General features: G+C 37.5%; 1 protein-coding gene across 1 annotated transcript in view; it reads left to right on the top strand.

The window, feature by feature from the left end:
- LOC122802004 overlaps positions 1-23,559 on the top strand; it is a 360,864-nt gene that overhangs the window by 78,681 nt on the left and 258,624 nt on the right. The gene's annotated exons all lie outside the window — the stretch shown is intronic.

Raw genomic sequence — 23,559 nt, 5'->3', positions numbered from 1 at the left:
CATTTGTAAGATGAAGATATAGAGAAGCACAGACTTAACAGTGGAAAAGGGACTAAGAAAACAAGAAAAGGCTGTGAAAGAAGTCGTACTGCAACAGACAGTTTGACTATTCATGCAAAGAAAATATCCTTTTATGAGATAATGAAGAAAGGAGTTTAAAGAAGCAGGTGAATGGAGAAGAAAAACAGGGCTACAAAGGTAGTAAGCAAAGTAAAGAAAAGGCAGAAAGAAAGGTAGAGGAAGAACGAAGAAAGGCAGAAATTAATTTTGAAATCTTTGTTTTATTTCATGAAGATAACAGCAAAGTTAGATAACAACGAAAATTGTGGAAAGAAACCCAAGATTTAAGAGAAGTCCAGACCCAAGTTTCTTAAAACATACTTCCAGAATCGTTAATGAATCTGTCAAGTGTACATGGAGATCAAAACATAATATCTGACAACCCACTTTAAGCAATGATATATAATATCACCAGACTTTTATCAAAAACACCAAAAGCCACCCAATATTTTAGTGATACAGGCTGGGCCTTTGTGCTGCACTTATCGATCGTTGATAAACAGCGATGATGTTCTAGAGGACTGACGGGAGATAATAGCGATACCAATTTACAAGTGAGAAGCTACAACGTTTCTTAGAAACTACAGACTCTTAACGCTAACATGAAAAGCAAGGAAACTTTTGAAAATTCTCAGGTGAATGGCTATTTGAAATTTTGGGACCCACTTTGCTGAGTACTGAGATGTGGAAACAGAATTGCTGAAAATCCAGACTTATATACTTAGCTCAGGGTTGATTTTTTTTTTCTTCAAAATGTTCCCTTATCTCCAAGGTATAGTGAGCTTGGAGTTGTTATGTATAACATGAGGGGTGGCCTGCCCCCCCATCAAAACATGCAGGGAGGCTTGCCTCCTGAAGAGCAATGTTCGCTAGTTATTCTTCTGCATTTTCAGTCTTTTTTTGGTATCATGAGAATCGGCAAAGTGAGTGTCTAGATTTCAGTAGAAAGCCTCTTGGACAACACAAATCCATGAAGGATAAACATCAGCAAGTGTTTGAAGAAAATAGATTGAGTCAGTCCAACCAGATCCAGTTTTATGACTATTTTAGCGCCTTATAGGGGAAGATTGATTGATGAAGTTTACCTTCACGTCAGTTAAATCATTCGCTTAGTCCAGTACAGGAGGCTAATGGGAAAATGAAAGACTAGGAGTGGGAAAGAGGTTCACTGAATTGATAGAAGGGCAGCTGGGTAGTAGGAAACAGAACAGTAGTTAGCAAAAACATTCCAAAGGAAAAAAAGAAGTGGATAGCAATTTTCTACTGGGTGAGTCGGTCCTCAGATTCCATGTGTGACAGTACAGACAATATCAGCCTGCTTGCGACTGACACTGAAATATATGGGACAATGGAGGAAGGAGCAAACCTTCAAAGGTATCTGAAGTGACTGACATTGTAGAAGGGGAAGTGGCAACTGAGGATTATCGCAGGGAAGTGTAAAGCATCTCAGGTGGACTCTAAAGTGAAATACCAGCTGGAAATAGTGATCTTTGACTGTCTAAACACTTTGAGAATATACTAAACGCAGAATTTTACCCAAGGCAATAATTGCAAAAGCTGTAATTGGGGCCAGTAAGTTTTAAGGTTCCAGACTTTGGGAAGCAGACGTCTGGAATAGGGAGGTTGCAGATTTCAGGATGGACTAAATATGGAAGAGTTTGCTCATTTCATGTGTTTTCACAGTGAGGTCCAATTAATCAAGAGTCATGAAGAAAGTCCACAGTCATAATACAGGTAATGCAGGCAATGAGGTAGCAAAGACGTCAGAGACCCTAAATCTGCTATCTTCTATGGACTGATAAGTAAGAGGTGACATGACATTCACACAGAATATGTACAAACAGGAAAGTGGGATGAGCAACAGCTTAAAAAGAAACAGAGAAGGGATGGGGCATTGTAACCACTAAACTTTATGTAAGAAATTTAGCTTAGATGTTTGAAGGCACTTTATCAAAGAAAAAGGTTTGGGGCTAAATGGAATGGTTACTTAAAGGTGCAGTATACTGCAAAAACATGATGTCCATCATGAATGGTGGGTTAAGAGAAGAGGCACATCAGGGACAACTACAAGTTGAAAACTACATAACTATGGCAGAACAGAGAAAAAAACAAATAAATATAATGTACGTTTAAAATCAAAGCCTGAAATTTGCAGAGTACTTAAAGCATTCAGCTATTACTGTTGATTAGTGCAGCATAATATATATATATATATATATATATATATATATATATATATATATATATATATATATATATGTTATTGGTCTTTTCTATTTGATGATGCTATGAGATCATGGATTATTCTTGTTGAGCTAGTTCTCATAGTGACTATAAATAGCATTATTGCATAAATATATATATATATATATATATATATATATATATATATATATATATATATAGGACACATCACAAATTATAGCTGTCCTGGGCTCCTCTGTAGCTTTACTTAATTTGGTAACAAAATTCTTTCACATCTTTCTCTGAGAAAGAAAGTACAGTTGTGTAAGAACTCACCATAACAGTAGATGTCCTACTGATCACTGTTGTAGTATTCCAAACTACTGGGTTATCTCACTAAATAACCTCGACATTCGGCTGGGCAACCAAAACCAAAATGTTCCATAGAGCTATATGTCCAATGTATGACCTAAGCACATGGATGTATGAGAGTGAAACCCTCAGACTATCTCCAAACCAGGAAACCTGGAGACACATGAGGATGCAGGATAGTCAACAGTCAGCAGTAAGAGGGGAGAAATGTGGAGAATGGTTACCCCTCAGTCCATGAGAGGTAGGACAAGACCTAGTTAAAGACAAAGAAGGAGGACAAAATGGTGGGAAAGAATACTGCAACAGTGATCAGTAGGACATCTACTGTTATGGTAAGTTCTTACACAACTCTGTTATGTCCTTCCATAAATCACTGTTGTGGTATTCCAAACTGTTGGGTGATTCCCACTGCTTAGTGGATCAGGTATAGCAAAACTATCCATTTGACCCAGAGAGAACAGATCTGGCAAAGGAGGCTATGGATTCAGAGAAAGTCTCTACCCTATAGTGTTTGGTAAAAGTATGTATGAAGACCAAGTTATGCTTCTTGGATGGTTGTGGAACCAATACCTTTAAAAAAGACTCCAGAGGAAGCAGCTGCTCTAGTGACATGGACTTCAGAAGAAGATAATGATTTCCCCTGGTGGGTGAAGCAAAAGGAACTAGATTTAGAAATTCAGTTAGCAACATTTTGTTTAGAGACCATGTTCTCTAACTTGGCTTCCTGGAATGAAACAGACAACTGGTCTGTCTTGTGAAAGGCCTTGGTTGTATTCCAGTACAATCTGAGCTGTCTGCGTACATCCAGAGAATGGAGGATTCACTCACCCTTGTTCTGAGGGTTGGGGAAAAAGCAGGAAGATTGATGGCCTGATTGAGGGGTAGCTGATTGATCACCTTAGAAATAAATGAAAGAGTGGTCCTCAGAAAGATCCTGCAGATTGATCACCTTAGAAATAAATGAAAGAGTGGTCCTCAGAAAGATCCTGCCCTTATGAAAAATAATGAAAGGAGGAAATGCCATTAGGGCTTGAAGTTCAGAAACTCTTTTAGCTGAAGTAAGTGCTGCTATAAGGATGGTTTTCCAAGAACAAAATTGGAGAGAGGCAAGAGCCACTGGTTCAAAGGGAGGTAGAGTGAGTTTTTATAGTACAAAAATAAAATCCCAAGCAGGCTGAATAGCATTCCTAGGTGGTTGTAAGTAAAGAACACCTTTAAGAAACTGCCTTACCTCAAAGCAGGAAAGTAGTGGGGGGGGTCCAGAAGCAAGCATGCAGAGATGGATGATAAGATTGCCTTAACTGAGGAATATGCTGGGCTGGATTTTAGTAACTCACAGAAGATAGGATAATAGAAACCCCAGTTCATATAGGGCCATGTTTTCTAGCACAACACAATGCAGAAAGTCTTTTACATTCAGATGTATAAAACTTTCTAGTGGTAGTTCCTTGTCTACTGAAGAATCTGTAACATGTCCTCAGAAAATTGGTGTCTGAAAGGGATCAGAATCCTATCATCCATAGTATCAGGCTGAGAGATGATAGACTGTGGTGTAGAAGACAGCCCTTGAGTTTTGTGAGCAGGTTAAACTCTGTGGGGTAACTTGTGGTGATGACCCATGGCTAGGTGTTAGACAAAGGGTAACCAATGGTGCCAGGGCCAAAAGGGAGCCATCAGTAAGATTTCTGGCTTGTCCTTCCGGATCTTTAACAAACCCTTGGAGAGTAGAGACAGAGGGGGGAAGGCATAAAGAAACCTTTTCTCACAAGGAAAGGACATGGCTTCCATCTTCCATGCCTGAAGGGAAGGAGTCCTGGATCAAAACAGCTGTAGTTGCCTGTTGTGCTTGGAGACAAATAGATCTCTCTAAGGACTACCCCATTTGTGGACCATGTCTAGAAAGATTTCTCTATTCAGCATCCACTCATGATGGTCTTCTCATGATCTGCTGAGAAAGTCCATCAGGACATTGTCCTTAGAGAGAATATAAATAGCTTGGACAGACAAGTTTGCTTTTATGGCCAGTTCCCATGGTAGAAGAACCAATCTGCATAGCTCATAAGACTTTGTACCCCCACCCATAGTGCATATTCTGTCATCTGAGTATGGTAATTCTCAACTCTAAAAGCCAGGGTGGAGGAGATGTATACTTTTTTTCCATATCTGTCTATTGCTCTGCTGTCTTTATCTGAGGGAAGGGCATTAACAACTGACAATAGCTTAGATTGTTTATCTATAGAAATAAAAAAGTAGAGGGATCTGCCAAAAGATTATAATGGAACTTTACATCTTCAGGTACTTTATAAAGTCTATCAGGTATTTTAGGTGCTGGAGGTTGTGAATCAGGAGCAGTGAAAGTGAATACAAAGGTGTCCAGAAAAGCCTGCAAAACAGGAGGCACATGTGCAGGTGTTGGGGTGCCCACCCGTATTAAATTGTAATATCTTTCATAAACAGACATTTGTCTAAATTCCTGCTCAGAATCCTTCATCATGTTGGCTATGGTTTCCCCAAAGGAGCGTTCCTCTAATGGAGAATCAGGGGATAAGGTATCCTCATCATCAGAGGCAACTTGGCCTGAAAAGTGAATCTGGAATGAGTAGGCCAGAGAACATTCATCTGAATCAAACTCTGCCTCATCTTCATCTGAGGAAGACTTGAGTTGTCTCTTCAGAGTGACAGAAGGAGCTGGAGCAGCAGGAATAAAAGGATAACAGCTTGACAGCCAAAATGGCCTTAAATAGACATTAAGAAAATTCCATCAATTCCTTCTCCTGGGACATCTAAGGAAAGGAAACTTTTTTTTGTTTCTTCTTCCTGAGAGTGCCATCCACTTTAACAAGTCTTGGTAGATCTGACATTTGACTTAACTTGATTAAGGACCCTGGCACTTCTTCCTATGGTAATATTTGGGGAATACCCTCCAGTCCTTCCAAAATAATAAGACAAGGTTCCCCCTTCTTCCCAGTATCAATAAGGTCAGCGGTGTCAGACATGTGAGAATCAGACTCCATACCGACCTCGAGTGAGGTCACAGCACTGGAAGCCTGAGACGAAGTCTAACGTACCACAGATTCTGAAATCCCAATGGGTATATCCAAGTCCAGCTAAGGATCAGATGTCTTTTTCAGAATGACTGAGACATTGGGAGTAGAAGAATCTGCCATCTTAGCTTGGGCAACGTGCTTAAACCACTGGATCCCAAAATAAGTATTAAGAGAGGACAGTCGTGTATGTAGGGGTTTTGGTGCAAATGATTGACAAATACTTCAGTTTTTATGGTTGTGTTCTGCAGCTAGACAAAAGAAACACTGGACGTGGAGATCCTTATAAGGAATCTGCCTACCACAATTGTACTTTTCCCTCCTAACTGATATCTAACTGCAATAAAAAACAAAAAAAAGTTCTCAAAAGGGGCACTTATCTGAAAAAGTGAAAACAAAAGATACCAACTACAACAGGTAGAAGAGACTAATGGGTGTGAGACTTGCATTTGGACTGGTGGTGAGACAATCTGAGGTTTTCATGCTCATATATCTGCTTATGTACCCCCCGTGAGCTTTGGTCATAAGTCAGACATATGACTCTGTGAAAGATTTTGGTTTTGGTACCCCAGTTGAAGGTTGGGCATTGGGCTAGCACCTTGGCACCGTAAAACTCTACAGCCAATCATAAGCGGACTGGCGTTCCACTGTGGCGACCCCTAACCGGGAAAAGCCAAAAGACATTACTTACCCACCCAACATTTTTGGAATACTGCAACAATCATCTAAGGAATGACATTGTAGTTATTTATGCTAGGATACATTTTATTAAAAACAGTACCACGTATGTTCCCTGTATGTGTTCCTAAAGTCAATATAGATTGATTATATCCTTGCTGGGTCAGTTCTGGTGATCTAATTTTTGTTGATACTGCTTATGTTTTAGAAGAAAATGAATTTTTATCAAATTTTTTTGAATATTAGTATCTTAGTTAGACTGGGAAATTCCCGGCCTTGAATTCCGTGTTGTTTTTGTTATGACAGAATAAGACATCATCATTTCTTCCTGCAGAGATCCTGAATTATCTGAACTGATTTGGATTCTTAAAGAGTAATAGCATTGTTAATATAGTTTGACTGTTGTATTCTTCTGATGGATTTTTATTTTGTTGATTTAAACAAATTCTTGACTTTTTAGATGACATCTCTTCTAAGTTTGAACCTGTTGTTTTTAATATATAATAAAAAGTTCCAACATTTTCACAAATGCTCCTGCTATCATTTTGATGGAATTAAACAAATATTTTCCTTTATTGTTCATATCAAAATGAAAATAAACTGACTGATTAGCTTCAAAGCAAAACAGTTTCATAATTAGATATTCATAAACAGGCATTACTGCAAGGTAATACTATCTTTAGATCAGTGTTGCACTCTGTGCCATAGCAAACATCACTTGCAAACTTTGGAAACACTTGAAATATGCACACAGAAGTGCTTGCATTGTTTTATCTAAGGTGCCTCTTTTTTCTGCTGTATTACCCCTCCTCCCATTAAATGGCAGCTTTACAGTAAGCTAGCAATTCAATGCATCAGCTGTGTGCCTTTCATAAAAAGTATTTTGCAGAGGTAACTATTTCTTGATTGCATACATCTCAGAATCTAGTAAATAATTGCTAAATTCCAGACTGTTTTTAAAATTATACATATACAGATTTACCCCATTCTGTCGCTTGCGAAGAAAAGCTAACAGGGGCAGAAAACATTGCAAAAGATGTAGACATAAAGATGTTATTCCACCAAATGAGGAAAGTTTGATACATCATAATTTGGTTTTATATGTTTCATCTAATGTTTGTAATGATTCTGAACCTGAGTTTTTGAATAAGGGTTTGAGATTTGTTCTATCAGTTGTGGTTTCTGATGTTAAAGAATTTTGCTGTAAACTGAATCCACCATTATTTTTTAATAATAATGCAGAGTTGAGTGACAAAAAGCGTGGGACTTAAAGTTTTTGATTTAGAAGGTCTGATTGAATTCCAGCCTCCCTATGGTTCAGTTGTTTCATGTTTTGCACAAGCAATACTCAGAGACTTGCATAACTCTGAGGTATACGTCAACAGTAGGGGAAATTTAAACAAAGATACAATAAAGATTGTAAATAATATTAGAGGAACTCAAGACATCATTATATTACAAAGATGCCAGTCTGATTGTTTTGGGTTCTGTAGATTATCATAAGGAAGTGCTGAGAAAATTAAGCGATAATGGATTTTACATTAAGGTACATTTTGATCCTAATAAAAAGATTTAAGAAAGAAATAGATGAGTGTTCAAATCTAGCATGTACTAAGGGTATTATTTCTAAGTATAATTTAAAGGAGCTTATAGTTAAGGATGCTGTAACACATACATGATACATTTACTTTCTTCCTAAAGTTTATAACCATTTAAAGATCCCACTAGGACATACTATGGTTTCCCGCACTGGTTCTTTTTGTTGCTTTTGTTTTACTCATTTTTAAAGCCTTTATTTTCCCTGGTTAGAACTAGATTGAGGGACACAGCTGAATCTTTACTGGGGATTGAGGTTCATTGTGAAAAACAGTACTTTCTGTGCACTCTAGATGTTAATTCATTACATACCTCAATACCACATTAGTGTGGTGTAGTGTGGATGCTGTAGAATTCTGGTTGAATAAAGCACAATTGCATTCTCCTTGGTTCAATACTTTTTTGTTGATACTGGTTGTACATGTTTTCACTAGTAATGTTTTAATTATAATTCCACTTTTTATTTACAGCTCAAAGGTATGGCTATAGGGGTGTCTTTTATCCTCATATATGCTGAACTTTTTATGGGCTATTTTGAACAGTTAATTATTTATGCTTTGGAACACTATCATTATTTCTACTTGCTAGATATGTGGAGGCAATTTCTTCATGACTGCTGGCCTATGTGGAATTCTGATAAAACTGAATTGGAGTAATTTGTGGAATATTTAAATCAAAATAAGTGGGAAATTCAATTTAGTGTTGAAGTTCATGTGGGAAGATCTCCTTTTTTTGGATGTTGCGGTGAAAAAACTGCTGATGGTACTTTGAAAACCAAGGTGCATCATAAATCCTTTAGCAACAATTCATTTTTAAGGGCTGATAGCTGTCTTCCCAAACATAGAATATTCCAACATGCTTGAGCTATAGTTCAACATTTGGGTTCATATAACTATTATGTTCTTGTAATTCTTTTTATGTAGGTAAAACTACTAACGTGTTTTAACTTCATATGTATGAATATTTAAGTGATGGACACCATGGTAGGGATAGTAATGTCATATTCAAACATACATTGTCACATAAGAATGTGACATTTTGATTTTTGTGGCATGGATGGAGTTTGGACTAAAGTTAGAAGACAGAAAAATATTTTAAGTAAGAAAAAGAATGTAGATAGCCAGTTTTTGGCTTTTTAAAACCTGTTCTGATTGAATATTGTTAACAGATTTAAAGGGAAGAGATAACTCTAAATTAATTTATTTGTTTTGGTGCATTGTTTACTATTTAAGCAATTTTGTAAAGGTTGTCTTAATGTTACTGAGGAAGATGTTATTGTGTTGAAACTGATATAACTGATCTGTTGCAAATAAAATGTTCACTATTTATGTGGAGCATTCCTTTTCTGTAGTGCTGACAGTTTCATTCAAATTGTGCTTGTGTTGGGGTTATGTGAAACTGTAGGATACAAAGTATCATGCCAGGATTTTGAGGTGGTCCATGTAGGAAATATTTTTAGTTCTTGTATTGTTTTAGTAAGTTATCTCTGACAGCATTCTAGTTGTTACATGTGTGTATACAGATATATGCCAAAACGGGTGTTATACTCAATGACTGTCTAATGAGAACTGAATAAAGGGGGACAATAACATCTCTAGATCTAAAAGCAATCCCTTTGTTTAGAAGCTGCACAATATAGAAGGATTTTCCTACAAGAGTGGATACATGTTGATCAAAATTAGATCACTCTAAGATACATTCCCAAATCCCAAACAACTGGAACAACTCTTAGGGGTGTATTGTCGATCTTGTAGTTCCTCAGGGTAGATGACTTCCAAAGGATATACTAATTTATTTATTTAACATTTGTTTACCAGGATAGTCCAACTGGGTGAAAGCCCATTTTCAGCTAAGGCCCGGGGGAAACGCTCCAAAGACAGTTAACAATATTAACATACAACAATTAGAAATAGATACATTTTGAAATGCAGACATTTTGGAATACAAATATCCAAAAATATTTAAGAATTCTAGTTTGAACACACCTTAATGACTAACAGTTGCCCACAATATAAAAAAGAACATTCAGTAGGATGAATAGGGAATAATAAAGCAAGGTGGTTATTAGTTGAAGCCAGATGAGATATATTAGCAAAAACTGTATGAAAAGTTATGAAAAAGGAACATCAGATGAGAGAGAGGCAAGAGCATAAGATATGTAAGAAAAGAGAGTAGAGTGAGGAAAGTGTAGAGTGGAAAGGAGAGTAGAGTAAAGATATGAAGGGGAGAGAGTAGGGGAGAGAGCTATGGAGATGGGATGATAGGGAGGGGACAAAGGTGAGAGGTTAAAGTTAAGACAAAGGAAAGAAGTTGGAAAGGATAAAATATTACAGAAGTAGAAGGTGTAAGGAGGAAGTAAAAGAAGTAAGAAAATACATCTGGAGGAGGTGGTATGAATGGAGAACAAGCAGAGAAACTGAGAGATTAGGGAAAAGGGTTTAAGCAAGACAAGGAAGAAGACGAGAAAAGAAGGAAAAAAAGAAGAAAGCATATTACATATGGTGGGTCAGGTGTGGAAGGAAGTATGTTGAAAAACTAATAGATAGTGGAAAGGGTCTAACCAGGGCAGATACATGAACAAAGTCAGTTGTCATTGAGGCAGAGTCTTAGCTGATTTTTGAAGTGAGTGTGGTTGGCATTAGTGATGATGGGCTGAGGGACAGAATTCCATATTTTAGAGATGTAGTTTGAGTATAGAGAATCAATAATGCATTTTTCACACTTAGTTTCAGTCCATGATGCTGGTGTCAATTATTTGCTTGGGACAAACCTTACCAGAAGGTGGCCAAGTCATTTGAGGATTCAGTAACTGTTCCTGTCTTGCAGTCATCTGCATGCTTAGTCAGACAGTGCCCTTTGACATTGGCTTTTACTTCAAAGACATAGATGCCAAACAGGAGAGGTCCCAGCACCGAGCCCAGGGAGACTCCACTGGTGATTGGTCTCTTTGTGGTGGCAGCTGCCTGCCTTTTGATCTCCTGCTTCCTATCTATAAGGCAGCTTACAGTCCAGCAGGTGATGTAGAGATTTATTCCCACTTTATTCTGAGTTTATTTAGCTTTTCTACTACACCTGAGTGGGGGATTGTCTCAAAAGCCTTGGCCAGGTTGAGGTATGCAATGTGTACCATTTTACCTTAATCCATTGCTTTGATGATCTTTTCAAAAAAGTCCACAAGGCTGAATAAGCATGACCTGGCATTGATGAATCCAAACTGAGATGGGTGCAATGTTTGGAGGCTCCCTATGTCTTTACTGATTTATTCCATGGTAAGTCTTTCGGCATTGCTACACCATGCTTCTGAAATTACAAACATAAATAAAAAAGGCCTTATGATTGTCTTTGGCTTGGGTGCTATTTTAGCCTCAAATCTGGCTTTGGTGGATTTCATTAAGCTCCTGAATTATTTCCATGATGAGGGCTCTCTCATTCTGAGAATTACTCTTCTTACATTTAGTCAAAATTATCTTGCTTTTATTATAAAGCTTGTTGATATTATGCTTCCCATTAAAGGGGTTTGTTTTGTAGTTTGCCCTGCACTTGTTCCATCAGGGTACAGTTGCATCTGTGCAGCTGTTTATATGATGGTATAGTGCGATGGGGTACATTTCCTCATACCCTGTGGAGTTAACTGGGTTTGGTGAGGACCTGAAGCATGCCAATCTACCACTTAGAACTAGGTAGTTTGTTGTACAGAAACTTCTAAGGGTATTTCAGATGGAAGAGGCCTCAGGTTTCGATTGAATTTTGAAGCAGAATGTTTTATGATCAGACCTAATGAGTGACAAAGACGCACATGGGATGGTACAATAATCCTCCATATTAGTAAGAACAAAATCAAAGATATTTTTCTCCCTAGTAGGTACTCTTGACTATTTGTTGCAGGGCATTTGTACTGACAAAGTCTAGGAATTTCTCTGCTTGTGCACTAGTGGTGGTGTAGGTTTCCAGTCCATAGTTAAATAGTTTAGATCATCTTGGAAGATGGTACTGTGTTTAATACTGAGTGATTCCACTTCCTGTAGAAAGATATTATGGCTCTCTTGGGATATAGAGGACATTGTATAGGTAGCTAATATATGGTATGGGACCTTTCTAATCATTAGATGCATATGAAGAAGCAATGTATTTGCCAGTAACTGAAACCCTAGAGGTGACAGCCACAGGCCAGCTTTAGTGAAGCAGCATGGTCTGTTGATCATATCCTCCTAGGCTGACAAATATTGGACCCCTTTCATATGACACCAAGAACTTAGCCAGTTATTGACATCAATTATTTTTTGCTGATATTGTGGCATCATCCTTAGAGAAAGTAGAATGTCACACAGTGCTAGGCTCATATCTGCCTGATAGCTCCATCATGTCTGTCTTCATGTAGTCCAGAGAGGTGAATCTCAAATCATTGATACCCATGTGTCCTATGACAGAGTCATATTGGTGCTTGTTGTTCATGGACCTGACTGCATGTGTGATCTGATGGATCCTGGTACCAGACGAACAACTAACCATCACTCTTTCCTTTCACAGCCTGGTAAGAGGTACACCTGTATGTCTTACAGTGGAGACACCTATAACTAGTCAGGAATGCTGACATTGGGACTCTTTGTGCTATGTGAGGTGATAGGCTTAACTTGCTGAGTGTGCTTTGTGCCTGGGCTGTGTTTAGTTTGAGGTTTAAGCAAGTTAGTCTTTAGAACCTCAGCATATGATGGATTATGTGTACTGTGTTGTCCTTGGTGAGGTGTGGTTTATTAATGATGATGATTTTAGTGTTGAGTTTACTGTATGTGAGAATTCTGCCTCCATGGTCATAATATATGCACACCTCTCACACACTGCATGATGATCATTAGACAACATGAGACAATTCTTACACTCTCTCAAGATATTCATCTCAATCAGGCTGTCTACAGAAGTTGTGTAGAAGTGCTGGTGTGTGGCTTCTGTGTAGAAGTGCTGGTGTGTGGCTTCAACAAGAATGGCTCAGGGGGCAGGGGTGACTATAACTGTTTGGCGTTCAGTTTATTTAGGATACAGTTTGGGTGGACTTATTAGTAAGTCATGGGGAAATGCGTAGTTATTTGATCATGGCTGTAGTGCAGCTGAGGGTGAGTTTATATGTTCTTGGCACAAACTATTTGATCTCCAGACCTGGATTTATATGACTGTGCAGATTTTCCACTTGTCTTGTAGGGGAAAAAGCTCCTGTACAGCCAACCCACTACAGAAGGATTCCAATGGTGGAATTGCTCAGCACAGCTTTTTACTTCCTTTTTTGATGAAAAGTTCATTTCTCACAGTTCAGGCCTCTCCACAATTCTCAGGGTCCTGAATAAAAGACCCTGTGTGGATGTAGCTCTGTGATGGTTATAGCAGATGAACTAGAGGGGGATCCAATCAAATAAAGCCAATAGTGGACCTCTGTGACTTCAGAACCTATAGCAAGTCACGGTTCTCTTAGTATTATGACTCTGAGCAACAGGTCAATGACCCCACGTAGGTTAGAATTTCAGTAACTTTAGTTTTTACAGTGGGGGAGGGGTAAAACTGTAATTAGTGTATAAAACATAGGAGAGCAGTACTTAATGTATCAGGAGGGGCAGTAAGAGCTTATAACAATATAGCAGACACAAGAGCAAATGTAACAGAAAGGCACTGAAATGCAACTTTAAGTAGGAAACTCATAAGCAAAAACTAAGGCCCTCACAGCAAAACTTAAATTTAAACATCTGTAGACACACAAGGCACAAATAGCAATGCAGCTACTATTACAATCCAGACAACAGCCTAAAGCACCAGCCTAGGCATAGATTTACCAGCAGCACTTTTTATGGAAAAATGCAGTAATAAATTACTAAAATGAGGCACAGTTTCTCCAAATCCACAATTGTGAATTAAGCTACAAGTCTAAGGACCCAGACTGAGTTATGTATTGACAATGCCCAGATCTTAAAGTGATTCATAATTCCCTCACAATTGCAAATGAAGCTACAAGACTAAGGTCCCAGAACAAGTTAAAAATGCAAACAGATAACTTTTTTTGCTAAAACAAAGAAAAATTCAGAAAAGTAAAAAAAAAAAACAGTATCATCACACAAAACAGTATAAGTACAAGCAGAACTGAAATAGAACTAGTTTTCTTCCTTTTTTGATGAAAAGTATGTTTCTCACAGTTCAGGGCGCTCCACAATTCTCAGAGTCTGGAATAAAAGACCCTGGGTGGATGTAGCTCTGTGCTCATTATAGTAAATGAGCTAGAAAGAAATCCAATCAAAGAAAGTTAATAGAGAAGCTCTGTGACTTTACAATCTGTTGGCAATTCACAGTTGCCTTAGTCCTGTGACTCTAAGCTAAAGGTCACATAACATAAAGTCAAGTAAAGCCAAATAATCTGCAATCCTGAAGTCAATGGAATGCTATCTTGAAACTACTGTAGCACTATCTATGTTATGAAAGTTGGAAAAACACTTAGAACTTTTTTCTATAACTAATAGTACATAAAGCACATAAAGGTGTATGCACTACAAAGTATTATGATCAGAACTCCAATCATAACCTTTTATTATGTATTCTTGACATGGATTTCAAAATTCACCTATCAAACTTCTCTCTCAAGGCGAATTTCTTGGCATACATGTCTTGGACACATAATAAGCAGGTTATGATTTGTGGCCCGCTCATAATCCTCTATATTATTTATGGGGTAGAAGAATTAACCAAGCAATTGATGATACCTTCACCCAGGTAGCAGACCTAGTTTCAGGTATTCTTTTATTTGCAATAGATAAATAGTGTAAAGCACTATTCCAGCCACACCTGCACAGCCTACCTCCATTAGCAGTGTTTGTAAAACTATTGAGTGGTGTGGATGCATTCAAAGTGGGGTGAGCAGTAACGAAGTGGAACGTTACGCCCTGGAATGGCTTGAAACTGAATCCTGATTTACTGCAAAATACAAGGCAAAGGAGAATGAAGACTGGTCTGGACATTCAGAGACTAGGCCAAAAAGATATTTGATTTAAAATGGCTTACTCTCTAACCATGACATTTTCATAAAATGGAACGGATTACAAGGCAGAAAGTCATGAGCAACTGTCACAATTACACAATTCATATTTGTATAAGTCGGAGCTTTTCCAACTACATCACTGATTTATGTCATATGGTAGGGGACCGGAATTTCAATTACTGATCAGTCACTAGTGTTTTGAAAAGATACTCAATGGAAATCTTATTACAAAACTATGTGGAAAGGAAGTGATGTCTTGTATTATACCTTTCAAATTATCACTGATAATACTATTTGATTGGGTTACCTTACTGATTTTAAATCATCTGAACCAGACTGCACCCACCAAATGAATATTTGTGCAAGTAACCAATAATAGTAACTGTCTGCATAGTTTTAATTAAATCTGTTGTTTCAAAAGTCATGCTTATCATATGAGAAACACATGTTAAGTAATCCAAGCAAAGTTAAACTACTGTATATCTCTGCTTTGTAATTCTGAATGTTACTCCATCTAAAGTACATTTTACACAAGGACTTTCCGTGGCAATACTAGTTAAAACTATGTGCAACTTTTTTTACTAAATGTTCTCTCTTTGCAGATGATTTAGACTCCTCGAAGAATCGGGAACATCATTTGCGGGCTTGTGCTACCTATATGTGTCTCATTAGATATACAGTAAATGTAACAGTTCTTGTATGTCACTCAGGTACAATAAGCTCCATAACACTTTATTATTTACCTTTTTATTGTTTTGTCTTTCCCTTGTTGATCAGGTTAGTCCCACTAGTCTAGTAGCCTCTTTCCAGGGGAGGCTCACGGTAGTATTTATACTGCTAGGGAAAAGTTGGACCAGGCATATTCCCCTACACTTTTCAATAGGTACCATGAGATCTTTTACTTCCACCTGAGGTACCACCAGTTCAAGCAGATTAGGCCTCAGTTTAACATCTCAAACAAAGAGCAATACACCCAGGGGTGCAGCACCCCCCTTATGCTGTACTGCAGTGTCAGCAATTGATCTACCTGGTGTGTGAATAAAACAGACAACCTTCTGCACCAATGTCAAGTGCGTTACCTGTTGTGGCACTGACACTGTTATACTGAGTGATAAGTCCGAATGATTATGATGAGTGATTAGGGCCCAAATGGAGAGATAAGTCAACAAGTAAAGGAGAGTATTATTGCTGAAATTGAATTCATCCTCAAGTCTTGGTAAGTACCTTCATGAGGTGGACCCTGTTTTTTCACAAAATTCTCACCAAGGCGACACTGATATATAGACTGTATTTATGTAGCAGATATCATGGACAGAAGTAGGTTATAAATTAAAAATGAGAGCTGGGTGCACAAGATCCAGGATAAAAAAGTGCCCAATCCTGGTAGGCACACTGGTGCCAGGACTGGAAAAGATGACAGTGTAGAATCCTCAAAATATGGAAACATTCCTACAATGGGGCCTGGCCAGGCACAAGGGGAGGATGCCCCCCCCCCCGCATTGTAGAAGGAAGTAGCAGTCCAAAAAACTGATAGGCCAATGAAGAGCCATAAAGATGATAAAGTGGACTATTGAGGATAAGAAAGAAATTATGTATTGTTACTATTATACAAAAGCCCAGAATTTCCAGACACAAGATATACAAAACAATTAAGAGAGAAATTAGAGTAAAGAAAAATACTTCCACAGGAAAAACTGTCAGAAGCTTCAAACGAAAATTTGTGTTCATTAATACAAAAAAAATGTGAAATACAGTATATATAGATCAAGAAACTTTGATCTGTTTGGAAAAAAGGAGCATGTGAGGAACTGCAAAAATACAAACAACAAAACCTAGAGATATTTGAAAAGTATAAAAAAGAAATATGGACAAGGGAAAGAAAGAGAGATTTGATATGATGCAATATTTATGCAAAAAAGAAAGCCAAATTACTCAATATAAAGAAGGCAGCCCCAAAGATATTCAAAAAGAAATACAGGCAAAGGTATCCAGATGTGGAAAAGTTCACAATAAAAAAAATAACATCACAAAGATGGAACATAGAAAAGAAGATCAGTAAAATAGAAGTTAAAAAAATAGAAGTTGAAGTTATGGAGTGCCTGCGAAGTGAAGGATTTGATGTAGAAGGTCTAACACATGTTACATCACAGCATGATGGAATGAGTCCCCAAAGTAAGGAGAAGCAGGAAGATTAGGAGACATCTGAAGAAGAAATATGGACATGGGAAAGAAAAAGAGATTTATTATGGTATAATATTTATGCAAAGGAGAAAGCAAAATTAACCAATACAAATAGAGCAGAACCAAATATATTTGAAGAGAAATACAGGCAAAGGAATCTGGACATGGAAAACTTTACAATACAAAAAATAAGACAAGGAGGAAAAGTAGGAAAGGAGATTAGTAATGGAGACGTTAAAGAAATAGAAATTGAGGTTGTGGAGTACATGCAAAGTGAAGGATTCAGTGTAAAAGATCTAATTCAGAAAACACCACAACAGGATAGAGCAATGGATATCCAAATTAAGGGGAAACCATTGGAACAGGAAGCAATTGGTCAGGTGCCATATGTAGATATTTTGGCGCCTTCCACAGGAAACCAGTATAAATGTTCACTTGAAGCTAGACAGCAAGGGAAGGAACAGGAAACTGAGGAAACTCTGAAGCAGTCAATGTTGAGGAGTGATAGGCCAGTGAGTTCCCATGTGACAGAGCAATGGATGACACAGGATGAAACTGAAGAGAATGTGCCAGAGGAAGATGCTCTAGAACTTTGTATAGAATGTCCACAGGAAATGGAAATCAAGGGATGTGCCTTCAGTATGGAAGAAAATGAGTTTTAAGAGAAGAGTTGCTTGATTTAATAGACAGAGATATTAAGATCAATGAAAGAAATAGACTGCAGAAGTTCAACAAAACACCAAAAGTCAGAAGTCTGAAAAAACAAATAAACACAGTAATTAGGACTGTCCATAGAAATCCATGCAGTATAACAGAAGTAAACAGGATACATTACTGTGAAGCTAAATTAATAACTGATAAAGTTCTACCACAAGAACACTGGGTAGTGAGGGAAAGGAAGGGGAGAAATCGAATATCATCATGGGAATATCGAATAGAAAAAACTATAAATCAGTTAAAATAACAAATGTCACTGTTAGAAGACTAAAGAAGAGGGAACAGATCAACAAAAATACTAAGAAAGATAGATGTGATTAAAGCAATGCGCAGTATTAGAACAGACCAGGATCTATCATGCACTATCACAAATAAACTAAAAATTTCAGCACAGGCGAAAAGACTTAGAAGATACACAGATAAATATAAAGGAAATGTACAAAATAAGCAATTTATTGATTACCCCCAAAAAATGTATTTACAACTGGGAAACAAGGTAAAAGGAGCTGAAAGACTGCCAAAAAAAGAAGAAATAGATAAATTTTGGATCCTGTGGAACATAACAAAGATGCTAAATGGATAGAAGAAGTAAAAGAAAGAATAAGAAGTTTAAATGTACAGGATATGAAATGGGATGAAGTAACAGCCAGAGACTGAAACAAAGTTAAGAAAAGCCTCTAATTGGAAAACCCCAGGCCCTGATGCAGTACCTAACTTTTGGTTAAAAGTATTAACATCTTTGCAAAAAGATTTAGCCATGAGTAAGACCTATTTATATGTGCACCTCAAACAGATACCAACCTGACTAACAACAGGAAAAACAATGTTCCTACTTAAGGGTGAACCTGCAAGCTACCTAAAAATTATAGACCAATAACTTGCCTTCCGACGACGTATAAACTATGCATGAAAATTGTTGCTGTCAGAGTTTATAGTCATTTAGAAGAAAACTCTATGGCAGTAGAACAAAAGGACAATAAAAGAAAGTCATATGGAACAAAGGATCATTTGTTGTTAAATAAAGTCATAGTGGAGAACTGTAAAAAGGGGAAGAATCTAAGTATGGCATGGATTGACTACAAAAAACATTTGATAGTATCCCACATTCATGGATGAAAGAGTGCTTAAAAATGTATAAGATATATCCTACACTGATCGACTACATTACAGTGACCATGAAACAGTGGCAGACCACTTTGCAATTAAGCCATGATAAAGGAAAAATTATTATCCATGGGATAAAAATTCAAAGCGGGATATTCCAGGGTGACTCTCTGTCACCGCTGCTATTCTGCCTTGCCCTTAACCCATTAAGGTGTCTACTTAACAGCTTAGGTCATGGCTATAATTTGCCTCCTAGAAAACAACACAGTGTAAAGACTTCTCATCTTCTCTTTGTCAATGATTTAAAACTGTATAGCTCATCAGATGAGGAACTGAAAGCAGGTTGTCAAAGCTTTTTCAGATGATATAAGAATGTCATTTGGTCTTGATAAATGTGCAAAAGCAACTTTTAAAGCAGGGAAACTGCAGCACCAAGAAAACATCAGTTTGGGACAAGAATGTGATATAAAAGAACTTGAACAAGAGGGAGTGCATAAATATGTGGGAATCGATGAAGAATCAACAGTAAAACATGAACAAATGTGAATAAAACTTAGTAAGACATACTTTAGAAGACTTAAATTAATCCTGAAAACAGCGCTGGCATCTAGGAACAAGATTCAAGCTATAAACCAAATGCTCTTCCTGTCCTGACTTACAGCTTTGGAGTGATTGACTGTCCCCAAAATGTGTTGGATAGATTAGATATGAAAACAAGAAGGATGCTTCATGCTCAACAAATGATTTATAAAAATCAGTGTATACCAAGTTTATATATTCCCTGTTCCGAAGGACGGATGGGCCTCCTTGAAATTGATTACATGTATAGATCTGTAATCGTGGGACTCCATACATACCTGCTGACCTCACAAGACCCAAGCATAGTGAAAGTTTTGAAACATGAGGAGAATAAATCTAAGGTGACTTCTCTGCTTATTTTAGCAGAAGCATATCAGAGTCAAGCAGGAATGGAAATCAAACCAGATGTAGATAAAAATAAGGCAGTAACTAAATGTGCCAAAAAACAAAAGAAAGAATATAAGGTGAAGGTCCAGATGAGAAGGCAAGAAATGTGGAAAATGCATAAATATCGTTGCAAGTATAGAAAACTTTTGGAAGAACCTCATGTTGATCAGGAATGAACGTAGGTTAAGAAGAGGCAAATTCAAACCAAGCAATGAAAGGTTAATATTGGCGGCCCTAGATAGTGAGCTGCATACACACTGGTTTACAGGATCTATATTAGATCACTGAATGCTTAGGTAAACGAACGGTGATTAATTGACCCCATATAAGCGAAAGCTTACAAAACCGAACTGTCAGAACAGCGATTTTTTTTCCAAGGGAAAAAAATCGCTGTTCCAACAAAAAAAAAAAAAAAAAAGAAAGAAAGCACATTAAAACATGAGATTAAGTGGGGGGCTTCCCTCACACCCCCTACTTAAATATGCCAAATCCAAGACCACACTACAGTGCCAAAAATGGCAAAGTACTGAAGCGGCCAAGCAAATTCTTTACCAGGGAAAGAATTCACTTACATGCCACTTAGATATTTTGCAGTTTCAGTTTTGTCAGTTCGGCCAAGATGCATTAGAAAACATGCGTCTTCGGTCTGCTGATAGGAACCCGGTTTACAAAGTCCATTGAACATGTGGGAGAAACAGACAAATGTAGGTTTTGTAAAACAGAATTGAAAACAGTCGCACACCTCATTGCTGGTTGTGACATACTAATAGCAGAAGGACTGTATACTGAAAGGCATAATAATGAGACAAGACTGTTGCACTGGGGATTGTGCAAACATTATGGTACTGAAGTGGCTGAAAAAATTGGAAACATGAGCCACAAAGCATCATAGAAAATGATTAAGTTTATATCACATGGGATTACCCATTACCAACAGTTCAAAAGATAGTTGCTAGATAACCGGATATAGTGGTCCAAGAAAAGAAGACAAAAGTAGCATTGATCATTGAAATTGTCACACCCAGTGACTACAGTGTCTTGCGTACAGACAGACACAAAGTCATAAATTATCAGGATCTTCAGGCAGAAACGAGAGCAATGTGGAAAAAAGATATCAAGACAGTTCCAGTAGTAGTAGGAGCAACTGGTCTTATAAAAAAGAATCTACAATTGTATTTAGATATGTTACCAATCCATGTAGCCCCATACGAATTGCAGAAAGAGTCATTACTGGGCACATTGTGGGTGCTGCAAACAGCACTTCTGGCTAACATCAAAGACTGAAACAATACTAGTTTCATGAGCTTTAATCGTGCCTTGACTTAAGAATCTTTCATCCAGAAAGAAGGAGGTCATTGTCCCACTGTACTCATCCCTCATTAGACCCATTATAGAATACAACGCCCCATTTGGTATATACCTCTCAAGACATCTGAATGGGGTTCATTCCTGTCATGGTATTAGAAACCCAAAAGATTTGGAAAAATTAAAAAAAAATGACAATGCATCATATTCCTAGATACAAATTTGAATGAGGAGATAAAGCAAAGGCTGTATTATTAGTTGAGAGGCGGTCTAAAGTTTCAAGTTATGTCTTCCTGTGTACTTTGCTATCCCACTGCCTAGTTAGTCAGAACTACAGCCAGAATAGGAAGCTAATGGCACATATGATTAAGCAATAAAATAGCACTTAAGTATAGAACTCATTAACCAAGGACACTACAAGTACATCTATGAGGGAACTGGAGACATAGATTGGGCAGACAAAATAGTTTGTGTAATTATAATTATTTGTAATGCATGGGGATTTTTAGCTAACCCAATATACCGTGAGTTAAAACATACGATGATGCAAAGTATCTAATAATTTGAAAAGCTGCTAGCTGATTATTCTTTCACTTTGCTTCTGTCTGCCAGTCACGTGGCTGCATGAGATGTGCTGCATGTTTTAAAGCTAATTGTTTTTTATGCAGCTTTGCAGTATATTTGTGTTGCAGTGTAATATTAGCTTTGTTATAACAGCAAGGTTTGTTTATTTATTTACTGGGTAAGTACACTGATCTATTGACCCTTTTCAGACACAACCCGAGCTTGAAGAGCAAAAACTACAACACAGCCTTTCAATCAACAATATTATATACAAAGTGAGTACACAGCAAATTTCAGAACATAATGTTGTTGTTGTTTGTCTTTTCCCGGTAAGGGGTTGCCACAGCGGAACTCCAGTCCGCTAATGATTGGCAGTAGATTTTTATGGTGCCGAGTTGCCAGCCTGAAGCCCAACCATCAGCGAAGGCACACCCATTTACACATGTCTTTCGGAGGCCACTCAACTGCAGGGAGGACATGCAGACTCCACACAGAAGGCACTCCCCGCACACTAGCTGAGAATTGAACAGGAGAACCTCTTGCTGTGAGGCAACAATGCAACCGCTGTACCACTGCAGCTTACAAATTTCAGAACATAATGGTTAGACTGAATTCAGATGGAGTAAGATTAAAAGATTAAAAGATCCAGTTAGAGTGCACTGAGAAAAAGTATATACAAAATGTAAGCTAAGATGTGAATAAAATATAGTGCACTCGTATATATAGTACATAAACTCCTATATGCAAATTATTTGCGTATGTCACATTAAGAGGCTTAGACGTTTATTAAATTTATTCTGTTATTCATGATATGGGATGGTAAGTTACCTAACCATTGACATGCTAGCAGTCACAGACAGATTCAGTTAACAGATGCTCTTTAACTGCATCTTTGAAATTTTTAATAGTTTCTGGACTTTTGATGTTTGTAGGCAGGTGGTTCCAGGTAACAGGTGCCAATCTAGAGAAGATTTATACATATCAGGCCTTCACTGTAACAAACTTGATATGGCTAGATATATGAATCATTCTATGAAATGTTATCTTGTCTCTTGATTTGGGATCATAATCAATATGCGCCATGTATTTATTCCAACTAAATGTTTCACGTAAATTTGGCATCTCTTCAAGGAACAGTTAAATGTGATCAGGTGAAGGGAGACTGGGGTTCATCTCAGTGGTTAGAACCTGAAACAAACACATTGCTGAGTATCTGCATATCTTTTAGAATTTACACACACATTTATTTTATTGTGTAACACTCATTTCTATCTACTTCTTTTATTCCAAACATGTCTTGTACTATTCATAGTTTTCCTGTTTCACTTCTACTAGTTTTGTGTCTGCCTTTAACTGTGCCTAACCTACCATTGTGTGCATCACTGCAGAATCAACTTCTTGCGATCTGTATACTTTCTTATTGCCAGCAAAAAGGGCAACACATAAAAATGAAAACACTATCTTAAATAGTGACATTATGAATTTATCTTAAGTTTCAAAAGACTACTATATCAGTGTTGAAGGAACATCTACAACTGTCATTCTAGTAATGCTGGGCAGCTGGTGTACACTGACAAGTGTCTGGTTGCAGATTTATGTGTGTTTGATTCATAAGTATAACAATAAGGAGGAAACATGAATACAAGATGCACACTCAGTCATACAAATTGTACAAAATGCGTAAAGTACGATTTATAAGCAGATGTTGGTAACTGCCTACTAATTAACTATTCCACACACTTCTTTTATTAATAAAGTACTATTATCATTACAGAATTT

Source organism: Protopterus annectens, chromosome 5.part0 (genome assembly GCF_019279795.1).
Source record: "Protopterus annectens isolate FY-2018-M chromosome 5.part0, PAN1.0, whole genome shotgun sequence".
In the NCBI taxonomy this organism is placed as follows: domain Eukaryota; kingdom Metazoa; phylum Chordata; order Ceratodontiformes; family Protopteridae; genus Protopterus; species Protopterus annectens.
The sequence above is the reverse complement of the archived record's forward strand: the minus strand, read 5'-3'. Positions and strand labels throughout refer to the sequence as shown.